This window comes from Hesperophylax consimilis, chromosome 1 (genome assembly GCF_061612785.1).
Source record: "Hesperophylax consimilis isolate HC1 chromosome 1, BYU_Hcon_1.0, whole genome shotgun sequence".
Classification (NCBI taxonomy): Eukaryota; Metazoa; Arthropoda; class Insecta; order Trichoptera; family Limnephilidae; genus Hesperophylax; species Hesperophylax consimilis.
Genome location: NC_142836.1, coordinates 10,000,001 through 10,025,597, shown reverse-complemented (window position 1 = coordinate 10,025,597; position 25,597 = coordinate 10,000,001). Strand labels below are relative to the sequence as shown.

Here is a 25,597-nt window from a genome sequence, read left to right as displayed (position 1 = left end):
TGTGTTATGTAGTCTCATTTACTTACATGAAAAGATTAGATTTTAAAGAATCTTAATTGTTGTTCTTCAAATCATCCAACCAGATGACGCATTAGAATGAGACGGTTGTAGGAGGGATTCAATCGAATCCGGTTTTTGTTTCACATAAATAAGTATTAACAATGTATGAGGCGCGATAAACACATGACACATGACTTTGTTGCGAACTCTAAGTGCATCGAGAGTGGCGGTAATAGTAATATTGCAGAATTATTCCCCCGCACAGAGCGCTTAATCCCTCATCGCAGCTGCCAGGAGCAGTAGATTAATGGCGTTAGCAGCGGTTAGCCGGGAAACGGTGTCGTCTTGTGGGGCAATTAATGCAAACCCCGCTCCGATGCGCTGTCTTTGCGAGATAAATGCATCGTCACGTAAATCGCGGTTCAAATCCTATACATGATGGATCTCGCTTCCGTTCGAGTAACGCAGCGGGACCTCTGTCCAAGTGCACTTACTAAACCCGCCCAACAGATTTGCTCTCGTAATATTTGATTACGAGATTATTATGTTAAAACTGCGGTGTCAAGGTTTTGAAATATGTATGTAATTTGTTTAACAGGTTACAATGGCGCAGCTAATACGATTTTAAGTTCATTTTTAAATTAAAACATGTGCTTGTATCAGTGGCGGTTCGTGGTCCTTTTCAGAATATCAACTCGCATTATTATTTTTTTATGTAAAAAACACTATATTTCGCCATTGTACAATATCAAGTACATCTAATAAGAATAACTGCGTCAAAATCATTAAATGCAACAGCTTTACTGTCGAAAGTCGAAACCAAACTAGAGAAAACTCAACACAATATTGCATTACTAGCAACTTAAGATAAATGAAGACAAAATCTGTTTACTAGTGTATATTTACAAATGCCACTAAAAGCATTCGAGAAACACAGGAACAAGAAAATAAAAATGTATATAAATTTTCTATAAACTACTAAAGAAAAATATTTTACTTATCTATATAGTGCAAAGTTCAGCTGCCGGCGCGTGGAATTAAATATCTTCTTGTTTTGGCGTACGTTATTAGATTTCAGGGGGATTATGATGTTTTGTATTTTTTTGTATGAAGCATTTTGGGCTGATTCTATAACGCACAGCATAGGAATATCGGGTTGCTCTCTGACCGTTTTCAGTCGCGTCTCTTTTAGGGACATAATTTTAATGGCGAGCAATTTATAATGTGCTAATATTCTAATGATGCAAGTTTGTCTCATAATATAATTTTTTAAAGGGGGTTCGCTGCACATACACGCTTTAGGGGAAACCGCCACTGGTTTGTATATTATTATACAATCTTATTTGCGAAATTATGGCACGCGACCCTCAATGTGTTTCTACAACTGAACTGAATGCACTTGATGGTACATTAGATAAAAATACAATTATTATTAAGCTTTTGTTGTTCATATCATGTCACCATATAAAATTCCCAAAATTACTACTTCTCAGCTTTCATTAACGTACATACAAACATACCTAGTTCAAATAACAGAGTTTAAAAATATTAAAAACTTTATTTCAACTACATTCCCATTTGTTTCACATCGTGTGTGTCGTGTATTTCTGTAAAAGTCAACACATTCACTGGCAAAATAATATAATCCGATCAGAATTATTGCAATTCCTTTCAGCATCCAATGCTGTATACATGTGACAATAATCGCGCAAGGGATGTTACATATTAATTTATGGCACAATAATTCGTGTCATTAACTCAATTCGCGTAATACACAGTGCGTATCGATGATGCGTATTAGCGACTTGGTAATGCCTATGTAATAATTTTTCATTTTGTATTATTAAATTATGTTTTTGTTGTTTTTCGGTGAATATCCAAAAATATATTTGTTATGATAATATTTTTTTCAGCAAAAGGTCTGTCGACTTCTAAAATTTTCCTTAAGTAGATTTGCGGATCCTTTTTGAAATATAAATGTCTCCGACGAACTCCAAAGCCTATCCCTAAATGGCTAAATGTTTCAACGGAAAATATACATTTTTATAATTCCGCTTTTGTTTTCAAAGAGAACCCAAGAAGTATCCGGCATCTGTTGCCCGAATTTATTCCCGAAATTTTGCTCATAACCGTTTGCGACTAAAATTCGAAATAAAAGAGATAGTCTGTTCACTGGCGGAGAAAAGAAATTCCAGAAAGTTTATTGTTAGTTTAAGCTTTATTTATGACGCTCTAGAAGGGATATTTTTATTCGAATTCTATCGGTTGCTGCTTCTTTGCTGCGAGATTTTGGATGTTTTACATTATCATTTTTATTGCTTCTCGTTACAGCACCGCAGCTTTTTGAAGCAATCACTCAGTTTTAGTGCAGATTTGTAAGCGATTTTGATCACTATGTGTGTTAATAATACTAAATGTAACTTTAGTTTAAATCTTAGAAACATACTCTTTTCAAATAGTAAAATTATTCTAGAAATAAATAACACTGTAACCAATTTTCTTTATTTTTCAACCTCTTGAGAATATTTCTTTCGTCTTTAATGTCGTAATATGTCTTCCATTATCGTAATAGTATTAATTATTAATAGCATACACACATGCCCTCTGCACTCTGAACCTTTAGCTTGCATACTCTCCGATGTAATTAGCGAATGGCAGCTCCCAGATTTGTGTTGTATGTATATACAGTATTATTATTATGATAAAAGTACTCGGCATTCTGTGGTCTACTTTTAGTAACCAGAGCCAATTATATGAATGTTAGTCGGCAGAACATCTGGCATGGGCGCAATTCACAACATAATTACGTATCGTTTTCATTCACTATTCTTTCATTAACTACTCCATTTTATTTCTGTATATTTTTAAACGGTTGTAAAAAATGTAGTTCACTAGTAGGTACGCGCTATAATATTGTTTCTCATTTAAAGTTGTTTCCCTTCCAAGCACAAGGAGGTGTAATGAAACTAAGTTAGTCTCCAACTAATTATTACTGGTTACCTAATCGTATCTCCGTGGTCCTCGTGTGTCGCTTATATATATTGGTTGGTTGTGTTTAGCTTCAAGTTTGTTTACAAACTGTGGGTTATGCCTGACGGTGAATTTCCAAATTAATTAACTTTCAACGGGAATATTTTTCCACGCTTGTTTTTTGCGTACATTTCTATTAACTTATTTGACGCACGACATTATTCCGCGCATACTTACGCCGCGAACAGCTTGTTCAGAAATTATTTTATTTGTGTAATAAGCAAATGTTTATGAAAGACATACAAGCAGATTTTCAATGATCACTCAGCTCAAATGTAAACTTATCAAAATGTGATACAAACTAACATCGTCGTTAATAAGTTCTAAACGAGTTCCCTTTAAAAGATAAATAAATTATATAGTTTATGGAGCGTTTTAGATTTCCAATATTACACACGGAACCCGAGCATCAAACAGGGGCGAGATTTATCGGCAGGAGTATTAAGAGCTAAGTTTACAAGCTGAAAACTTGGTCAGTGTTAGCGTAAAATTGACAGCCTCCGGGAGGAGCATGCATAATGTCGTTTATTCCCTAACATAACTAACGATAAGTGGTGTACGAAGTATGAACGTCGGGCTTTTGTAATACCATTAATTGTATGGGAGTGTCAACGCTGTGTGCCGAAAGCGTCGATATACTCGTAGTAGGATGTTGTTGTTGAGAAGGTACAGCTCCCACAGTTTCTTGCAGGTGGAAAGAGCGAAGCTGGAACGAGCGCATCATTATTGTTAGTGAGAATTTCTTCCGCAACAGCTCTCATCATATCAATTTTGTTTGTCATAGTAAGCTAGAAGTTGAAAAATGGAAGGAGCTCATCATTATTGCTAATTATGCGCAACCTTCTTCTGCTAAGTCAACAAAATCTTGGCAAAGGTCAACGAACTCGGGGATCTCGGAGTTATGTTTGACACCCAATTAAATCTCGTAAGTCATATACAACAAATATCTAACAATGACATGAAGACTCTGGGATTTATAATCAGCTCTATCAAATACTTTGATTCGTTGAAAGTTATAAAAACGTTTGTTTGAAGCTAGTACCTACGCATATTATTAGAATACAATTCAATAGTGTGTTCTCCACACCGTCTAATATGTCATATCCATGTATAAGAAATATTATTTAAATTTTAATGTTTTTTTACACATACCAAGTCAACGCGGTAACTATTCATTCTTACTAAATAAGCTTAAAATACATCCTCTAGAAAATAGAGGAAAGTTACTTACTTTTTTATTTCAAATTATTCACTTTAAACAGGACTATTGTGAACTCCTGCACCTAATCAACTTTAAAATACCCACTATTGCTACCAGGCAACGTATATTATTCTGCAACAATCATTTCAGAACTAACTACCACGTGTATGCACCTTTTTCGCGCTTACACAAGCTTTGAAACCAATTCATCTCAAGTGTCGGCATATTTAATGTAAATTTTACTGTCTTGAACTATATTTTTACGTAGAATAATACATATCTTATGTTATTTCTATTTATGAACATTTACAAAAAATTGTTTACTATGTATTATGATCTTACATTATATTATTAGTTTTTATTTTTTTTTATTTTTTTTTATTTTATTTTATTAGGAACATTAACAGGTTTATAACATAACATGCATAGAGAGAGAGAAAAAATAAGTAAAAGAATTAGGTTACAACCCAATAACCAATGTTCACATCATGCAAAAAAGATAAAGAAGTTTAAAAAGCAATAAACAAACAAAGAAAGGTTAAAAACAAAGAAATGTTAAAAACAAGGAAATAATAAGAGAGAATAAGAGAAAATGTATATATATATATATACACGTATAAACACATACATACATATATATACATACACATGCATATACACATATAAATACATACGTACACACAAACATATACATAGTTGCATACATACATACGCATACATACATGCATACATACATACATATACACACGTACATTTGATATTAAATACAAATAATATGTAAGAGTGATAATGAATAAATGATTAATGTAATGTATTAAATTTAGAAAAGGGTTAATTATTACAATACTCTGTTAACAATTTTTTTAAAAGCTCCTAAGGTACACGACAGGATATCAGCATCAAAATAAGTTTTATTATAATGATTGCAAGTTCTTAGTAAGAAAGAATTTTGCCTGAGACTCGTTGAAGCAATTTCGATATGAAACAATGATTTGTCTCTAGTTTTCTTACTTGGGACTCTAATATTGATTGATGACAAAAGGGCTGGACAGTCAATATGACCACTCAAGACTTTGTGTAAGTAAATCATGTCCGCAGATAATTATTGTATATATTATCTGCAGTATCTTTTACTAATTCATGTAAAATGTAAAAATCGAGTAAAACCCCACCAGGGCGTTGATGACCAATAAAGAACATGGTCTCTGATGCCAGTTTTTGAACTATTTTTTTTTAAAATATTAATTCCATACTACCTATGTGTTATTTGGTGATGCTGTGGTTTTATTTAGGAAAGGAAATAGTGAACCTGGGACTTGGAGACACCCATGTGTCTCCAAGACCCACAATACGAGGGGACGAAACACAGAGGCCGCAATATATTATGCAAGCACAATGCAGAGTAATTATTATGCATCTTTATCCTAGTTTTTATCGTTTGAATAATTCTCTTCACCGCCATCTAGAGTTAAAAATGAACGATATCCCAGTTATCGTTATTCCTGTCTATTGATGTTTCTGTCTCCATTATTGAGATTATTGTGGAATCAAATTACTGAATCGTTCGCATAATGTTTTATCTAGTCCTTAAAATAAGAATAAAAGTTTTCTCATTATAAAACCCGTATCATTAGGTTGCCTCTATTTTCCACCTAGCACGGGTATATTATGCTTGCCGCTTTCCTAGTAAAGCGCAGCTCCGTGTAAGAGAGGCCATAATGTTGTCGCTAATGCAGTTCTCTCCACCCTTGTCGCCTTCCCTCCCACTTCTCCCTACCTTCTGCTGCCCCCCCCACCCCCAGGTATCCGCGAGGCCTAATGCACCTTCCCACCGGGAGAATATTTTATCGCCAGCATTTAACGACTGATGACAGGTGGCTCTGTTTTAGTTTTCTAGTATAGGTATCGCAACACTCCAGCTGGAAAATCAGTCGCAAAAAGAAATGTTTCAGGATAAACTTTCAGTGTTTTTCAGAATATTTGTACCTTCATTGCGTAGACGCCGACAAAAGTTTATTGTTTTAATTAGTTCACTTCTGTATTATCAATTAGGAAGGCGGGTATGGGTACCACCGCCCCGGTAACCATTTATTAAATAACCAACACCTCTGCCTTAGGTTACCCCAAGTGGTTCGCTACGTTTGATGACTAGGAGTCCCCGGGTTCATCGGGTGAGGTGTGTTCAAGTCTTGGAGGCCAGTTTGGGGACACCTTTTGACCTCACCAGTGGCAAGGATGGATTCATACTTCCGTCAATCATAGACACACTGACCCCCAGATTCCTATCCATCCCTCATATCTTTTTCCTTCCCTGAACTTCCTTTCCTTAAAACGACTCTCCACGTGGCTTCCCAAAGATGACATAGGTCCGAGGGAAAGTACTCTTAGGGCCTCCAGGTGTAGGGTTAATGTAAAAAAATAAATAAACAAGAGAAAATTTGTTGAAATTATCCAGCCAATAGAATGTACTCGTAGTCACAAATAAACATAATGAGATAATGCTTTACCCTGGAAAACCCTTTTCACTGTGTATTATAATAGTAAAGTTTACGAAGAGCCATTACCTAAATGAGCGGTGTCCACAATTTAAAGTATTTGTTTCGTGTATTAAATAAATACATTTAGTATTAAATATCGATACCACCACAATTCAAGTGGTTTATAGAATACCAATCAATTCACGATTATCCCTTCACATCGACAAACAACCGATGGCGCCACAATAAGGAAGGACCTTGACAGTGTGATATCAGGGATGAGCTCTGTCAGAGGAACCGGCCTCTGTCGCCCGGCAAACATTAATTGAATTGTACGCAAACCGCCCACTCTTGTGTGTTCCGTGAATAGTAAACATCCGGCAAACTGACACAAATGGGAGGCGGTCCTACCCCTGCTCCGTACAGACCGTACTCCTACTGCCTACTCCAAAGTCCCTACTCCCCGCCGGTGTTAGTCAAATGTTTTGCGTTTCGAGAACAACCAAAGGCGCACCCGCATCGACAAGCGCTGGCTGAATATGCGGATTATTGATTAAAACGTACCGAGGGCGTAACACGTAACGCGTAACGCTGGCGCTGCGAGAATGTAACGCTTAAATGGAAGACTAGTTGTGTCAATCAAGCGGTGACTTATTGATTGTAAAGGGCTTGTTTGCTAATTATCTTATTTATTGGAAAGCTTTTCATTATAATTGTATTCCGATGATTGATTACAAGAATTTTTTAAACAATAATTCCAGTTATTCGCTTCGAAACGTATATGATTAATCGATTGATTACAACTCGAATGAAATTATACGAACTTATTGATTCTGTTTTGAGTTATTGTCCGGAGAAAAATGAGTATTGGTAATTTATTTAAAATCTCTTCAAATTGTTGATAATCCAGTTAAAAACGGGACTGCAGGCCGTTTCCTGATAAACTTGTATGTAACGTGTTCATGCACCGGTATAACGACGAAGTGTGGAAATATTAGGATATTTATGAACACGTGTTCCGAGATCGTGATAATACATTCCTATTTTACTAATATTTTACTAGGAAACCCATCAATTAATTCGTTAAAGCTTTAAATCCCGTTTTTAACCTGATTTCGAATAATTTGAAGAGATTCTTTAGACGAGACAATACCCTAAAATAAAGCCATGAACGAAAATATGCGACGCGCGGCCAGGGTGTATTGGACAGACCTGCGATTGAATTTGCCCTTGCAGATCTCTAAAATAAAGTAGGAATCTTAACGACAAGTGATGAAGTCGTGTACAAACAAAATTCAGCGCGCGGCCCCGCGTAATGGACGGAACTACGGTCGAATTTGCGGTAGCCAGAGATGTGCTTTATTTCAAATAAATCCATTTCAAATGGAAATGCAAAATGCAAAATGGGTATTTTCCATTTTGCATTTTAAATGCTTTCCTAAAAACCATTTTGGATTTTGCATTTTAAATGCTTTTCTCAATGCATTTTACATTTTAAATGCTTTTTTGCAACATTCTTCCTACTATCTCCACTTATCTTTTCACCCAAATATCAGTTGGTCCTCAACCTCGCTATGAGAGATAATTTACATTTGTCAAGTTGCTCCCTGGTAGGAGCCCTGGCAATTGAGTGATACCATTACAAAAAATACTGATTCAAATACTGAACATGGGGCCATGACGCTGTAATATTAAATGTTAGATAGCAGTTTCTATGTTTTTACGTTGGCAACATTAGTCTCGCGCAATTTTTTTGTGGTTTCATAATCTGTAGTCGTGGTGTTATTGGATTTACCATCATGTAATATAAAATATTATTTTTTTGGTAAACTAATGTATAAGACAAGATTTTTTATGCATAGCACAAAGGGTAACAATTATTTTATAAGCAATAATTATTAGCCTGAAACACTCATCTACATTGAAAAATCTCCTGATAAAAGATACATGACGCCAACGGGACTTGAACCCGTGTCTTTCGATTTCCGGTCGACAGCTCTGACCACTGAGCTATGGCGTGTAATAAGCAGTAATTGTTGAATGAAACACTAGTATATATTGAATTATTTCGCGGATAAGAGATAAGCCGCCATAGCTCAGTGGTCAGAGCTGTCGACCGGAAATCGAAAGGACACTGGTTCAAGTCCCGTTGGCGTCATGTATCTTTTATCAGGAGATTTTTCAATGTGGATGAGTGTTTCAGGCTAATAATTATTGCTTATAAAATAATCGTGTAATATGTTTGTTCTACATTGATGTCCATTATTAAATGACAAAATTGTTTACAAATTCTATAATTATTTTAATTGTTTGACCTGAGAAACCATTTTGCATTTTCAATGCATTTTGAAAATAGGTATTTTGCATTTTGCATTTGAAATGCTTTTCTAAAAACCATTTTGCATTTTGCATTTTCAAATGGAAAAGTTTTGACCCATTTCCATTTTGCATTTCAAATGGTTTTGGGTATCCATTTTGCACATCTCTGGCGGTAGCAGCCCTAGAAAAATGATTTTTCGGTGGGGTTTATTTTAATTATTTCTGATGAATTTATTACTAGAATCTCAGATGTTTCTAGAGGGTCTATCGGAATGTTACTAATTTATCGTCTAGAAAAATAAAAACTGTTGCTTACCGCTAAAAACTGTTGCTTACCGCTAAAAACATTTTATAAAATTTTCAAACCGTTTTAAATAAAATATTTTAATGGTGAGGTACTGTTTTTATTAATCTTTAATATACGGAATCCAGGGATCGCTCTAAAATATATATACATATTATCGTTATGAATTCGTTGGAATTAATTAAAACTTGAGCCTTAATAAATTCGCAGTATTCAATATTAGTATATTTTCTCTTGTGTATTGGGTATAATACAAAGGTATTGTCTATAGGTAGTTTATTTTCGCACAATACGCATTTTGTTAAAGTTATAAAATGTGGCGGAAAAGTTATCATCTTATCGGAAGATACTCTTATTTTTGCAAACGACGTCTTATGTCATCACGAATTTGACATTAATTTAAAAATAAAACAGAAGTGAGGCTCGCACTACCAAATGTTTTATAAAATAATACTGCTAATATACTTGTATTTATAAAAATACTCCCCGAGCGCGGAACTTATAAAATTCAAACAAAGTTATTTCCTTAGGAAATCGAGTGAAGACTTTTGCGCCACCTTACACTTACATTTCGTTTGTAATAAGTTCCGTGAGAAAAATGCATTGGCTAACACATATCTCCTTTATTTGCAGGTGTGTTGAAATTCTTGACCCGTTGAGGAAACTCGTCAAGACAGTAGCTACAAAATGATACGTGCGTCTTTATGGTTCGTAAGTCTAAATTTTATGCTACACATTTAAAAGAATAGTATTAATCTCCATTAAGAGTAAAATAATGTAACAAATTACAATCTAATAACATTCCAAGAAAAGAAGATTACCACCCACTAAGAAATATTTATTTTGTGGACTAATTTCATTTAGTCAACAATCACTACCAATGTTTATTTATTTAATATACATAAATATTATAATAGATTTCAAAAATATAGTTGATTGTTAAAGCTAAATAGAGATTAGTATAGACTAATTACTAGAAAAAATAAAATTATTTCATGGAAAAATATTTTTGGTTGGGATAAAAAATAACAGAATTTCGAAAAAAGTTATTTATCATTTTTTACTTCCACCATCATGTAGAATCACCTCCCGAAGTTAGTGCACTTATAATGTACCGGACACCCTTTATAATTAAACATTAACCTCCTTACTAATAAACTTGCTTATATATAACAAGATATAATAAATTTCACACAACTGACAAGCAACCATTTATTTGTGTAAAATTTAAAACACGTTTATTAGTAAAGCTATAAAAGCACCTCAACCAATTTTTTCTAAAATTTTAATGTCGGCAACTCGGGCGTTTATTTTATTATAATCTTTATTGAAATCTTTTCTTTACCCTCCTCACTAGACAGACCCCAAATCTGTCCCGAGGCGGGTAATTAACATATTAAATTTAAGATTTTCCTAAGTAAGTAAGACAGTTACAGCAGCATTTGATAAATATTATATAATATTTCAGGTGGAATAGTAGGTTAAATATAAAGCAATGTTTGTTTGAACTTTCAATGCCCCAACCAAGAGCGACTTTAGTATTTTGTCAGGGTAAATGCCTCTACTGTATAAAGTTCACGAGAATAGTCTCTCGGCCGGGGCCAGGAGCGGGAACTCCACTCACTTGTTATTTTTATATCATCCCCGTCACTCTCCGTCAATGTGATTAGCTGTCACTTAAAGGTCTCTACTCAATCATGGCCGGGTGGCCCCTTCACTCCTACAAATTGTTCGTTTTCTTGAACGTCCTCCCCTCATCTGTGGCCAAACTTCCATATAATAAATACAAGATTCACGGAATGTTTTTGTCGTATGTTCATTTTGACTTCGGTTTTACCAAAAACTTATTAATTGTTAAAAGCCGAACAAAACGATGTTTACTTACGATTTCTAAAGAATGGGATGTTTTTAAAACCTTTTCCATTATTGTAAAATTTCAACGAAAACAACGTTCTAAAAGGGTTTCAAACCTTTTTGAGATTTAGATCTACTTTTACCCTAATTTTCGTGGGTTTGACTTCTAGCAAGAAACTTGTTGTTTTACTTGTTTAAAGAAGAATTTTTGCTGTTGCTTTTTTTAGTTCTTCAAAACATTGAGCATTAAACCGCAAAACTGAGAAGCTTGAACCTAGCAAAAACCAATTTCAATTTCACCGAAAACTGAGAAGCTTGAACCTAGCATAAACCAATTTGTCCTCCGACCACGATATTTTTTCTACACTTTAAAATATGGAAAAAGTGTTATTATTCTCAAAATTAACAATTAATTATTGAAATCGACCAAATTTTTCTCAGCGATCGGCAGGGAACCCTTCCGTCATATTACAATATTATTAATACAAATTGTGAATAAGGGTATGAAAAAATTAGGATTTATATTAAGAACAATTAAAAACTTTGAATCTTTACAAATCCCTACATATCCCTTGTTAGAAGCCTGATAGAGCATAACTCCATAGTTTGGTCGCCCTTCTACAATGTACATATTCATAATGTTGAAAGAATTCAAAGGAAATTTCTAAACTTCAGACATTTTAAACTTAACATCCCTTTAGAACACATAAATTACCTGTCGTTAATGAATCTTTTAAATATTCCAACTTTAGAAAACGGAAGAAAAATAAACGACCCAACCTTTTTATTAAAATTATTGAACTCTAAATTGTTGTGAACTCCTACATTTAATAAATCTACACATACCTACACGAACAACTAGGCAAATATCAACATTTTACATACGTACATACATCTCATTCCAACTATAGTTTTCATTCTCGAATACAAAGTTTCAGTCTCGGTAACAAATACTTAAACAATATAATAATAATAATAATTTAATAATTTTTAAATGTTTATTTCAGCTGGACAGAGCGGGTTGTGCAATGCTCTGCCTGCCATAAATGTTTACATTTAAGTTAATACATAAAAATAAAATGAATAAAGAAATAAATAAAAATAATAAATAAAAAATCAATACATTGATGAGCACATTAGGAATTTATGGTGGCTTGAGTGAAATTCTCCATCTCTGGTGTAGAGGCGCTCCCTGCCACTGGGCAACGGCCTGGACAAGAGTGTTGTCCGATCTCTGGTAGCGCTGACTCGTCCCGGCTATTCTGTGGCGCATCAAAGCAGCGAACCCATGCACCCTTCCTTCGGTGAACATCTGTGAGGCGCTGCATCGCCAGGGGAGGCCAAATAGGGCTCTGTATGCGTGGTTGTACTGTACTCGGAGTGTGTTCATGACGCCTTGTGTGTATGTCGTCCATAGCTCGCTAGTGTAGAAGCTCATGGAATATGTTTGGAAAAGTTGCTTCTTCACCGGAGGACTGCATTTGTTGAATCTTCTGGCAAGCATGTTAGCTCGCACACTCAGTACTCTTCTTTGACGTTCTATGTCTTTTTTATCATTTAGGTCATCGGTGATAAATGTATTTGACAATAATTTGAACTTGGCAAACATTAAACGGAGTACCTATGTGCGAACTATTTCTACCTACTTTGTAAACTATTGATTTCAACTAATTTTGTACCTTCTTATTATCATTATCGTTGATATGGAGGATTTTGGCAGATTTTCAATTTTTTTTCTCACGTATTTGTACTGTATCATACCTATATGTTTTTAACTCTATTTTATGTAACCTATATTTTGTTAACTCTGATATTTTTTATGTAACCTATATTTTTCCAACACTGAATTTTTATGTAAGCTGTATTACTAAAAACAAAAAATTACATTATTATATGTAAAAGCCCTATGGGCGTTGAAATAAAATTAAGACCGCAACCAATCGTCATCAGCCCACTCTAAATCCTAGAGATGATAAAAAACAATAACCAACATAATAATTAAGTCAAATGGTATCAAACGATAAATATTAAAATGTTGATCTTTGGAACATACAAAGTTGTTACTCACTAGCAAATACATCGCCTGAAATGCCTGAAATCATCAACTCAATCTCAGACAGTCTTTCTCAGCGTCCACCCAAAACAAGTGGAAAATCAGCCAAGAAGTTGGGGTTGTACGAGGAATTATAGTTTACTTGGAGTTTTCTGCATTAATATATCGTGCAAATCGTATTATATAGTTTAAAATCCTAACCTATATCCGGACGCACGTGAAATAATAATATTCGGCCTAATTTTTCCTTCAATTTAATTATTCGTGTAATCTTTAATTTGTTTGCAGAATTTTGCAGTCCTATACAATAGTATAAGTAATAGATACCCGGTCTATATTTATCATTTTTGTTGGAGAATACCAACGAGGTCAAGATATCCCCAATTAAGCTGCAATGCGGAGTGTCTAAATCAAAAGTTTGCTCACGGGGCTAACTTTAATGAAGTTGTTTGTTGCCTGGTGTGCCCCACTTTACTGAACCCATGCGGATATTGTAGTGAATTCGGTTTTTCTTTTAGTGTCCAGTTTCTATTATATTTTAAACACATCATAAAGCCGTAAAAGTTATTATGGAGGAATTATATTCATCACTTACCCAGAACAGCTTGTTGACAGAAAATATTGTGGAAAGCTTAGAATTAAACCAAACACTTTACAATGCCATAATATAAAATTAAATGTAAAAAAATATGCGCAGGGTATTAAATTACCTATAGATTTAAGAACACAAAAAATATAATTGCGGCATTTTCAGGTAAGGTGCAAATTTATGAGACAAAGTGTCAAGAATGAACAAAATAATGAACTGTGCCGGGGCCGGGGTGACGTACTTCCATATGAATGGAGTTTTTATCTATCTTTTTATGTGAATTTAGAATGTTTTTCTTTCTGTTTCCTGCATTAACGTCACTGATATAATTTGCATACATTGTCGTAGTACCACATGCCTTGAGCGAAAAAAAAGAAACTCTTCCGAGGTGTGAGTTGTTTTAGTCGGTTATACTGGGATCATCAGTCCGGCGGAGACAGTGGGGAGATGAACGGTAACGTTTCCTTGTAAGTGAGAGGCTAATCCGCGACAGCAGTGGTACAGGAATGACAATGGCCAGCGGTAAATAACACTACTAACAGCGTCCAGTCCAGCGCGCGTCCATCCGCGAACAAGGTCATCACTCTGTCAGCTCGCTATCCGCAGATCGCCGCCATCTGCCGTCTGCCGTCTGCCGTCTGCCCTGCTCGGCTTGTTTAGTCTAGCGACCGGCTACGGTTACCGCTGCCGCTGATGCTCGTCATTATGAGAAGTTGACACTCGCCGGGCTTACATATTATTATACCAGACGCAAGTAGAGCATTCCTAGCATTCTTTCTGAATGCAAATTTACACACATTGTATACATTATGTACATTCACGCTCCGCAATGCTTTTATTAAACATATATTTTGGTTTGGGCATGTAGAGCGAATGAGCGAAGATAGGAGTGTAAGGAGGATATATGATGCAAATGCGAATGGTAGCAGAAGTCAGGGACGCCCGAGGAAGACACGGCACGATCAAGTGAATCAGATACTCGAGTCGGGCCATGTCAAGAGTCAGAATAATAGAAGAGTATGTATGAGACGATGTATGAATGTGAATGAGGCAAGAAGTGTGTCCCAAGACCGAATTGTTTGGCGGTCCGTCCTCTCTGCCTACCCCTGCGGGGAAACGGCGTAATGGTTAGTTAGTTAGTTAGTTATAATATACGATGCTGGATCGCTTCATCCCATTGTGTATTTCCGAAACGTTTTAATAATGATTCGTTAAAGTGAATAGGTTTTAGAAAAATAAAGGTATACTGTTTTTCCAATACCTATTCACTCCGAACCAAACATAACACAATTTAATTAGTATTTAATTATATAAAAGTAGATTATCTATCTATCGGTATATGTTTATAAAAAAATTTTATAAACCCCATTTTAAATATTTTCCCAATTACCCGGTCTTTCCCGTCTAATGACATTTTAATTCCTACTTTGAATAACCCTCCCCCACTCTTACCCCTCCCCGCTCCTTCTACCTCTTCTTTCTAGACCTAATTTTAATTATAACTTTAGTATACTTGTGCTCCTGATGAAGTGAACTTGGTTCATGAAACATGTTGAGATTTTGTATCGAAATAAAGTGATGTAAACAATGTTATTTGTGTTTTAATAAAAAAAATAAAAATATTATATTATAAAATATTAAATATTTGGTAATGTTAAATACTAGCATTAAAATTATCATTTAATATTTGTTTGTTTTATTCTCTTTTCGTCTTACCTGCTTCGTAAGTTCACTTCAAATACACATAGAAAAATGATTATTACATCGGAACACGTGTTAACGCACCTGCAATTTATTCCGACATCGTGATAAATAAATTCGTATTTTACTAAAAGTTTACCAGGAAACCTATTAATTCATTCGTTAAGGGCCTGCAATCCAGTTTTTCACCGAATTACCAATAATATGAAAAGACTTAATAAATTAGCAATATTCATTTTTCTCCGTGTAGTATCCTTTTATTTTAACTACATTGTGCATAGACTAAATTAGACCATCAATGACATTGTATCTATAAATTTAACTAAACTTAACTGCTACTAACCTAATATACAATACTGCCTGTGTGGGTGGAACCAAGTATCCTTCTTGCAAGTCTCAAAGAGGATACTGCGTTTCTACTTATGACGGCAGAAAAACACTTTATCAAAATAATGCACACCTCCGCACAGGTTCTTCTAGTGAGGTAGGTGTTCACAAAAGACTACTAAGGTACGTACTACTAACCTATTTACGTACAGTTTCTGATTATTAACATTTTCTGTATAGTATCTCTAAAAATGTATGTACGAGAATAGAAATAAATAAATAAAAAATGATTAACTGCGACGTTATCCATCAAAATCGTAGTTTATTTTTTTTAAACGTCACGCTGTCTCAACTGAATAATCCATATTAATATAACGGTCGTGTCGTGTCCAGGCGATTATGTATACGTATTATACTAAATTAATATAAAAGGTCGTATCGTGTCCAGGCGATTATATTATACTAAATTGATCCCGGGATTTGACAAATGCTCAGTAAAAAACAGAAATGAATTGAACAAAAAGCGTTGAATTTACACCTTACTATTACTTTTTCATAATTTAATTGAAATATCCCAATTTGATTGAATTCCGCCGGGATCTGTGATTCTGGGTATGGTTGAAAATATCGGATATTTGTTATTTAGACAGTTGGCTGTAATATTCCCCAGACTCCTTTGCTTATTGAAAAGAGTGATTCAGCCCAAAAGTTTACCCTCCTAATTATGAAAAAGGTTTGATGTATTTCGGCGAGCTGAGGGATTTTATAAGGGAAAAAGAGAGATGTAATCATTTGAAAATTTATGTGGATGATTTAAATATTTATTTGGAGATATTTAAATACCTACGTATTTAACACTCCCGTACCGGACGGGGGGAACACACTTACATTAACGATATTTTGATGCTTTTACTAAGTTGTTGATGAAATAAAAAGTAGGTTAAATAGGTTACATAGGTAACTATTAGACCTAGTTTTTGTTTCATCACTTTTAATGACTATATCACTTTTTAAAGGTGTGTTGAATTTTCATTTTGATGAAATATCATGGAACCATCAAAAGAAACTACGTAAAATTCTGTCTATAACACCCTTAAATAATCTAAACAAATTGGGGGACCCTAGTGACCCCCCTTCAGATCGTACGTGATTTTTTTTCTTTCCGGGAGGAAAAGGTTAAGCCCATTCCATGGTGATTTGGAACATTGTTCTCTTTAATGGAGGCTATTGCTGTAAGCTCTGAGTGGTGACTCTTCAAATATTTGTTGTTATTCCGGATACTTAACGATATTTCGAATGCTTATTTTTCCAAGATCCTCGCACGAAGCAAGCTTGGCGGCATACTTTTACAATAATTTTGAATGCTATCACATCTATATTATCTCAATCGGAATGCGAAAAATCTAACATTTCTTTAATATTTAGGAAAAAAAATGAATGTGGCTGATTTATTGGAATACTATTGAAAACGTGATTGCAATCCATTTCCTGATAAAATATCAGTCCATTCAGAAAATATCATCACACGTGTTCATGCAGGTGTCCCTTTCCTGATAGATATAATTACGAAATGCTACAATATTAGAATTTTTACGAACACATGTTCCACCATCTCATAACACATTAGCGTTTTACTGATACTTTGTTAGGAAATCTGTCAATTCATTCGAGGTTGCAGTCCCGTTGTCAACACGAATTAGCATTAGCATTTTGTATCAGTAAGTTTTCTCCGTTTACGATTTTTTTATTGTTTTGATTGAGTTTAACAACTTCAATGTCGATACTTTATCCCCAGGGCGGTGAATCTCTGGCGGTGAGTTAAAGTCTCACCGCGACTCTTTTTATATCGATCCCGAAGTTGGGTTACAGATAAAAACGCCGAGGGATAATGGAACATTCTGTTCGGTAAAACGTACCCACGTTAAACTAGGAACTCTGCTGTGTATGTTGCCTTAATGTCTGCCTCAATCACGATAAATAAAAGTCTTGTATAATAATTGTTTTTTCTAGAGCTTCGCTTTACATTACTTGCTGGACTCTAGGATGAGTTGGGACATTTGGCATCGAAGCACAATTTTTTGTCCAATACACTTTATGGAACAGCGTATAACATCGTATATTTCAACCAAACAATTTCTAAATCTATGCGGCGCGCACTTTTCAACAAACTGCCGATGTTTTCCTTTGTATAGCTAAATGAGTTCGAAAATATGTCAACTATAAGCTAATAAATATTATATAGTTACGCCGTACCGTGAAAAATCACGGGGTATTTTAATAGTAGGATTTGTGGAGCTGAAATTATTGATAAAATATTTGCCTCGGGATCGCATTGTCTTTCAAAAATAAATATTTTCTTTATAATATAATTATGTTTTCTGTTGGCAATTAGATAGACGTCAGAAATTTACCTTTGGAATGAACACCATTAGTAAATTTGAAAAATCATCTGTCAAAAATTTAAACATACCTACTAGAAATACCTACACATTTCAAATGTAGAAATATTAATAAAATAATTTAATAATATTTTCTGATTATGGGTAGGTAGGTACCTACTTTAGAAAACCTACTGGGAGAGTATCAGGCAGGCTTCCGCACCGGTAGATCCACAACAGACCAACTGTTCACCGTCAGACAGATCTTGGCAAAGTGCTGGGAATTTGACATAGACATACACCAACTATTCATTGATTTCAAGCAAGCATATGATAGCATAGATCGGGAGTGTCTATATGACATACTACTACAATTCCAGATTCCACCTAAATTGGTTAGGCTCATAAAAGCCACAATGTCAGACTCAAGATGTCAGGTCAAAATAGACGGAGAATTGTCGGAAGAATTTACAGTATCACAGGGACTTAAACAGGGGGACAGTCTGGCTCCCACTCTCTTCAACATTGTGCTCGAACATGTAATACGAAAAACACTAATAGACACTGGCTCCAATATTTGTTTCAAGAGCAGTCAAGTTGTCGGATATGCGGATGACATCAACATTGTCGGAAGATCAATTTCAGCCATTAAGGAGGTCTTCGACCCTTTAGAAACAGCGGCGCGGGAAGTAGGACTGCGAGTTAATGTTGACAAAACAAAAATGATGGTACAGAGCAGGAACCCCTCACACAGAAGAAGAAGTAGTGCACTATTTAAAGACAACTACTCATACGAAGTGGTCGACCAATTCACCTACCTGGGCTCCAGCCTGACAGAGAACAATGAGGATCCAGCAGAAATCAGAAGGAGAATCACAGCAGCCAACAAAACATACTTCTCTTTGCTGCCAGTGTTTAAGTCACGTAGTGTCCACAGAAAAACCAAAATAACCATATATAAGACCATTGTAAGAACTGTATTGGCATATGGATGTGAGGCGCTGACACTGACGGTAAAGATGGCTGAAATGCTGGATACTTTTGAAAGAAAGGTGCTGAGAAGAATATGTGGACCCGTGAAAGAGGGCGAACAGTGGCGTATCCGGCACAATATAGAATTGTACGATATATATAAGGCCCCTAGCATCTCTGCACACATGAGACTCCTCAGGCTGAGATGGGCTGGGCATGTACAGAGAATGCCGGATACACGCGTCCCAAAAAGAATTCTGACTGGTCACCCAGGTGGAAAGAGAAAAGTGGGAAGACCCAGACTGAGGTGGGAAGATGAGGTAAGAGGGGATGCAGCACAGCTTCTCCAGGTGACAAACTGGAAGTCAGCCGCTGAGGACAGGAGGAGTTGGAGGCGACTGTTGCAGGAGGCCAAAGCTCGATATGGGCTGTAGCGCCATCGAAGAAGAAGAAGAAGGTACCTACTTTATCGTATGTCTGAATTAACACAATCATCCGGTCCAAATTTGAAACAATTTTTAAAATTTCAAAGCATATTTAGAGTTAACGCGGGAATATTTAACATCGATCACTTTATGGAAAAGTACATAAGCTCGCATATAAAATATTTCTTATTGAATGTGGTGCGCAGTTTCCAACTGGCAATGTTTTCCTTCGTGTTATCGAAGGAAAACATTGCCAGTTAGGTTATTTATATTTCGATCACGTATCAGGTAAGCTTCTAATCTCGCGAGTTATATTATTGTTGTGGGATGGGATCATGTGGTTAAGTGGGATAAGATGTGACATTTTACTGTCTTATCGTTTATTGTATTTGACTCAGGTATGTCATGGTTTGCAGCAGTGTTTTTTGACATCGTCGTCTGACCCTTTACCAATCGAATAATCAAAAGTTCACCGATTGGCTCAGTCCAGTGCCAAGGTATGCTGCATATTCCTTTGTACCAAGCAATGATGCGTGTCTTGTTATTTTCAATTACTGATAATCTTTCAGCTTCCCGCGGTCTACGTGTACACTATATTTTAATATGGGATTATGTACATATTTCAAATTATTTTATCCGGAATTTCGCGGGATCTAATGGAAAAGGTAATTTCGCAGATGTGCATCGTAATTTATTAAATGTATTATTTCAGTTAATCTAACTCCACCCGTGGTTATCCAGTCTGATAAACATTAGTACTTTATCTAAATACTAGCGCAGACCCGTGTAAAATCGCGGAATATTATAATTCTAGGATTTGTGAAGCTTTAAGTATTTATAGAACAAAATATTTGCCTGGATCATTACCTTTTAAAAGAAGAAATTTTCCCATCGAATGTCGGTACACGGGAAATTTTTTTCATTCACAATATATCGAGAACATGCGTTCTTTTCTTAATAAATATTATGACGGAATGTGACAATATCAGTATTTTTATGAACACGTGTTCCGCCGTCCTCATGAAACATTCGTTTTTAACTGATTCTTTGTTAGGAACTCTGTCAATTCATTCGTTGAAGGCCTGCATTCAGAATTTTAACAGGTAAACGAATAATTTGAACAGATTTTTAATAAATTAACAGTATTTTATATCAGTATGTTTTCTCCGCGTGAACTTGGAAAATTACGACATCTATCCGATGACTTAAAAATACAAGAAACGTCAAGACAACCTCTTATGAAAAGGATAGCGTATACCTAATATTTTTGTATAACATAGGTATGTACTAAAGTATTTCCCCCAGAATAGCTACATAAATGCAGAGAAATTTTTTATCGTGCCTATTGGCTACTGCGGCGCACGACGGGTTAATTAATGTAAGCATCTGTCAAACATAGAAAAGGAGTATTCTTTGTTTCGAATAAAGTATTATTAAATAATAAAATTAGTTTGGTACCTACTTTATCGCTTGTCTGATTTGATAAGTAGTTCCAATCTTGAAATAAAAGTTCATTGAACATGAACAATGTAATGCATATTTCATATTATTTACACACGCACCAACAACCGAAATTAATATGTTTAATTACAATTACGAATATGGGTACTGCCTTCAATACTTTTTTAGGGTTATATTTTTTCTTTTATTTATTATTGTTATTTTTTCAGTTACTGAACAAACTATATAGCGTCTTTTCCAGTCAAATGCACGGAGAAAAATGAGTATTAGTAATTTATTAAGAATATCTTCAATTTATTGGTAATCTGGTTAAAAACGGGATCGCAGGCCCTCAACGAATGCATTAATAGGTTTCCTGATAAACTTTGTGAAAATATGTGTAGTACATTATTATTGAAGAGTTTCATATGAACTCATTTCTGGTTTATATTATTATTCTTATTCAGGTAACGATTTATCAATCACGATAATCATGATTAAATATCAAAGCTAAATTTAGACATATCAGTCAATTAATAAATGAATCAATTAGTGCTTTATTCGATGGGTTGGATTACCAGTCATTTCGGGAATGTTGTTAGTCAAAATGTTATGTAATTAGTCAAAACCTTCAATCAGCCCCCTTTTCGGATATGTACCATAATAGCATTTAATAGGTTTAGAAAGTAGGTACTTCGTTTTACTAAACATTTAATAGGTTTCGAAAGTAGGTACTTCGTTTTACTATTTTAAAAATTTAATAGGTTTCGAAAGTAGGTACTTCGTTTTACTATTTTCGTCATTTTCATGAGTTTTACAATATATATTCTTTTCAAGAATTATTTCAATACGTTTATGCAATTTTCTCAGACATTTGGTCAGCCAATCAATAATACGATGACATTAGTTGCAGGCTTAATATTAATATTATCTATTTTTATTTCTTGATAGAGCAATGCCGATGAGTTACAAAACTCATTTTAGGACGGGAGGAACTTAGAATACATAGGTGGGAGTTAATAGATACAATTATATCGGCAGATATACGCAAACAAAATCCTCACGCACCTATATACAAACATACATAAGTACTTCAAAAAAAGTTTAAATACTCGATGTTTTCGAAACAATAACAAAGATTTACTTCAAATTCCCACAATGCATACTACTTTCGGTCAAATAAATTTTAGGTACATTGCAACAAGATTGTACAACGCTCTTCCAGAGAACATTAAAAAATGTAACACTCAAACAAATTTCAAAAATAACATTATAATTTGGATAAAAAGTAATAATATGGCCTATACCGGTGCCCTCACCCAATTTCGAAATTATTGATCTAACAAAAATATTAAGAGATTTTATTATAATATTATTATTTTTTTATTATAGTATGTATATTTCATATGTATTTAAATTAACTTTTAAAATGACTGCCTCTACACAGACTAGCCTAGTGAGGCAGATTACGAGAAACCTCAACTTTATCTATTTGTTAACATGTATTCTTAATTATAGTTGCAGATTTCTTAAATAAATATGGATATTTTTATATCAAAATTATCAGTTTCACATATAATACAGTAATAATGCATTTGTCAACTCGTCATTATTTTATCAGTTTCTCCTTTGGTCGCCTGCACAAATAAGTTTATGAATTTCTAACACATGTATTTTTTTGTGTTTACTATTAATTTTTCTGTTGGAGACCTAATTAGAACAATTTTTACCTCCCGTGACCAAGACCAAAGTAATGTGATATCCTGTTTTGCGCTAACTATACAAAATAGTTGTACTTGGCTAATCTAATTTTAAAACAATTACATTATAAATAATATGAATTGTGGTCAAATATTTAAATATTTTGTTTCATAGTTTCCCTGAAAATAATTTTTTAAATGAAAGATAATGACAATTGAATAATTTCAATATTTTTACCTAAATTAATTCAAAATTTAAAAAAATCATTAAAATGCACGTTTTTTAATTTTTTTATTTGAATACCGCAAAAGAGACCCAACTGCTCCCAGACATCTGGAACCAATGGCATACAACATATGGTGTATGTTGTGAAGCTAAAGGTAGTGAGAAAGAAGGAGATGGGGAAGTGGAAGGTGGGGAAGTATCTGGCTCTTCAGACCTGGTCACTAAAAACGGCTAAAGCCATTTCAAGTCATTTTAATTCTGAATGGTAGTCTCACAACAGGGCGATACTCAGAGTATCTTCCACATACCCACATCTTCCATATCTTGACATCCAAGTAATTAAATTAAATACTTTTTCGGAGATTAGTATGTTAATTTAATTTAATGTGCTGACATAGACGATAATTAGATAAAGAGACAGTGTGAATGTGGATTGAAGTTCAAGAAATACATTCCTAAATTCGGTATTTCCCTCAAGCGACACTTCGACGTGGTTTTTTTCAAACCATGGAGGATAAATTACCCAAAAAACCATGAAAGGTTTTTTTGGGTCATTTATAGGTCTGGCAACACTAACTGCATCAAACATCAACAATATTTATGTAGTTTAAAAAATGACTATATTAATTCTGTTTTTATTTTCTTTCCAGACAATCCAATCTACACAAGCTGTGAGGTGTGACGTTAATTAGTGGGCGAGATATAAGAAAGCGTCAAGTCTTCCAATAGAGTTGTTGTAGCTCTTAACACATATCAAGTCGCCACAACGGGGACTGTGCATGAAGGCAGAATACAAACCTCAGCAACTCAAGTCGACGATGTTCCCAAACAACTAACTCAGAGCAAGACCTACATTCAATAGATACTTCTCATCTTTCTCAGTGAGAAGTTATCAGGTAATATATGTATAACTTTTGTATATCCTTTTATTTGCACCAAAAAACCTGTTTTATGTTTCTGTACAGAATAAATATAAATACCATGGTCAACAAAAAATGCTTTTCACCTTTTTAGAATTTCATTTGATTAGGGTGGTGAATTATCGCAAATGATATTCCCCGGATTTTTTATTTGAATAAAAACAATGTCATTGTTTTCCCAACTCTTGCTACAACAATGATGTACCTATATTGTTTTGTCTATCGACAATAAATCAATGTTTCTAGCATTTCAGATTGAAATACAAATATTAAAATTGCACTACTGAGTTTCAATATACTTTTGGTTCTGTTTTAGTTGGGATTTTAAATTAATTATCCTGCTCATCAATATTGATTAGTTCTACCAATCTGCATTGATTAAAAAAATGTAATATGGGTTTGATTGTTTGTAGTTTGATGTAGTTTTATTATTTAACATCCAGAGTAATTGTTAGATTTTGCTTGGTTAAATTTGCTACATTACAATCTGGATCCATAATAATTAATCTACAGAGTGAAAATCAATGTCGCTGATAATTATTATTCTTGATTGACTAAGCTAAGGAATAATTATTATTAGAGTTTATTTTCAAACAGTTATACCGATTAACTTGTGTTTTGTTTTTGTATTGATTTAACCACAGACATATGAATATTAATAGACTAGAACTTAAAGGTGAGGGGTAAAATCAAAAGTTGGGGAACGCAGAGGGGAAAGCTGACTGTGATTCGTCAATAAATCAATCTGACAGTATATAGGCATCTCGCATTATAATATCACCATTTAGTTCTTAAAAGTAAAATCTGCTTTTGAATGAATAGACATTTTTACATGGGAGCGCAAATTACTCGCCACGTTATGAACAAACTTGCGAAGTCCAAATTCGGCAAAGTAAATTTCTTCTATTTTCAGAGTCGAATATTTTGTTTACGTATTTAGTTAAGACACTTTTACAAATGTTTCATAATTTACTTCCCAGTAAACAACGATGAGCACACTTGAGAATCGCTACATTCGACCAATGTTGGAGGGTTGTCACAACCGCTCTGTTCCTATTAATAATAAAATAATGAAATCTTTAAGAAAATATATAACATTTCACTTTTAAGAAGATAATAGAAAAGTAAAACAAATAAAAAAACAAATGAAATTATATACACACAGCTTTTACCAGCGATTCCTAAGGCCACGTCCGCACAGGCAGGCGGCTTGCTTAGCGCCTAGAGTCTAGCGAGTCACCTACCGAGTAGCTTAGTAAAACAAACGTTCTAGAACACTCGCGACTGACCGCACTGCGCGCTTGGCGTCTAGCTAGTCGCTATGCTAGTCGCTTTGCGGGTATCGAAGTGAACGAACGTGTTGGTTTTTTGTCACTAGGCGCGAGGCATTTTTGAAGAGAAAAATGGACGAAATATTAATTGCATCTGTTTTTAAAAGAGAACCTCTGTGGAATCCAGCTAATGAACTACATAAAAATGTAGTTGTCTTAAAAAAAAATAATAATTATGTCATAATTTTTTTTACAATGAGACGTTAATTATGGTTATGGCGTTGGATTATGTATACTATTTTTTTTTTTTTTTTATAGTCGGAGGCGGTTTACTTACGTTCCCCGCGAGCACTTAGGCCATAGGCCCATTGTACTATCTCCCATTTTACCTCATTCCCTTGCCAGTAACC

The 25,597-nt window shown here is 34.6% G+C and overlaps 2 protein-coding genes across 11 annotated transcripts in view; one reads left to right on the top strand and one right to left on the bottom strand.

Moving 5' to 3' along the window:
- Nucleotides 1-25,597, top strand: part of bsk (mitogen-activated protein kinase dJNK) — a 205,641-nt gene that overhangs the window by 160,174 nt on the left and 19,870 nt on the right. For 5 of the 10 annotated variants that reach the window (XM_089646520.1, XM_089645926.1, XM_089646462.1 and 2 more), the window contains one exon: nt 23,647-23,892. The gene's annotated coding sequence lies outside the window, so the exon portion shown is untranslated. Of the gene's footprint in view, nt 1-9,964; nt 10,043-23,646; nt 23,893-25,597 lie in introns of all 10 variants that reach the window. The other 5 variants (XM_089646007.1, XM_089646264.1, XM_089646166.1 and 2 more) reach the window with 2 other exon arrangements.
- LOC149426255 (uncharacterized) overlaps nt 1-25,597 on the bottom strand; it is a 52,205-nt gene that overhangs the window by 22,995 nt on the left and 3,613 nt on the right. The window lies entirely within an intron of this gene.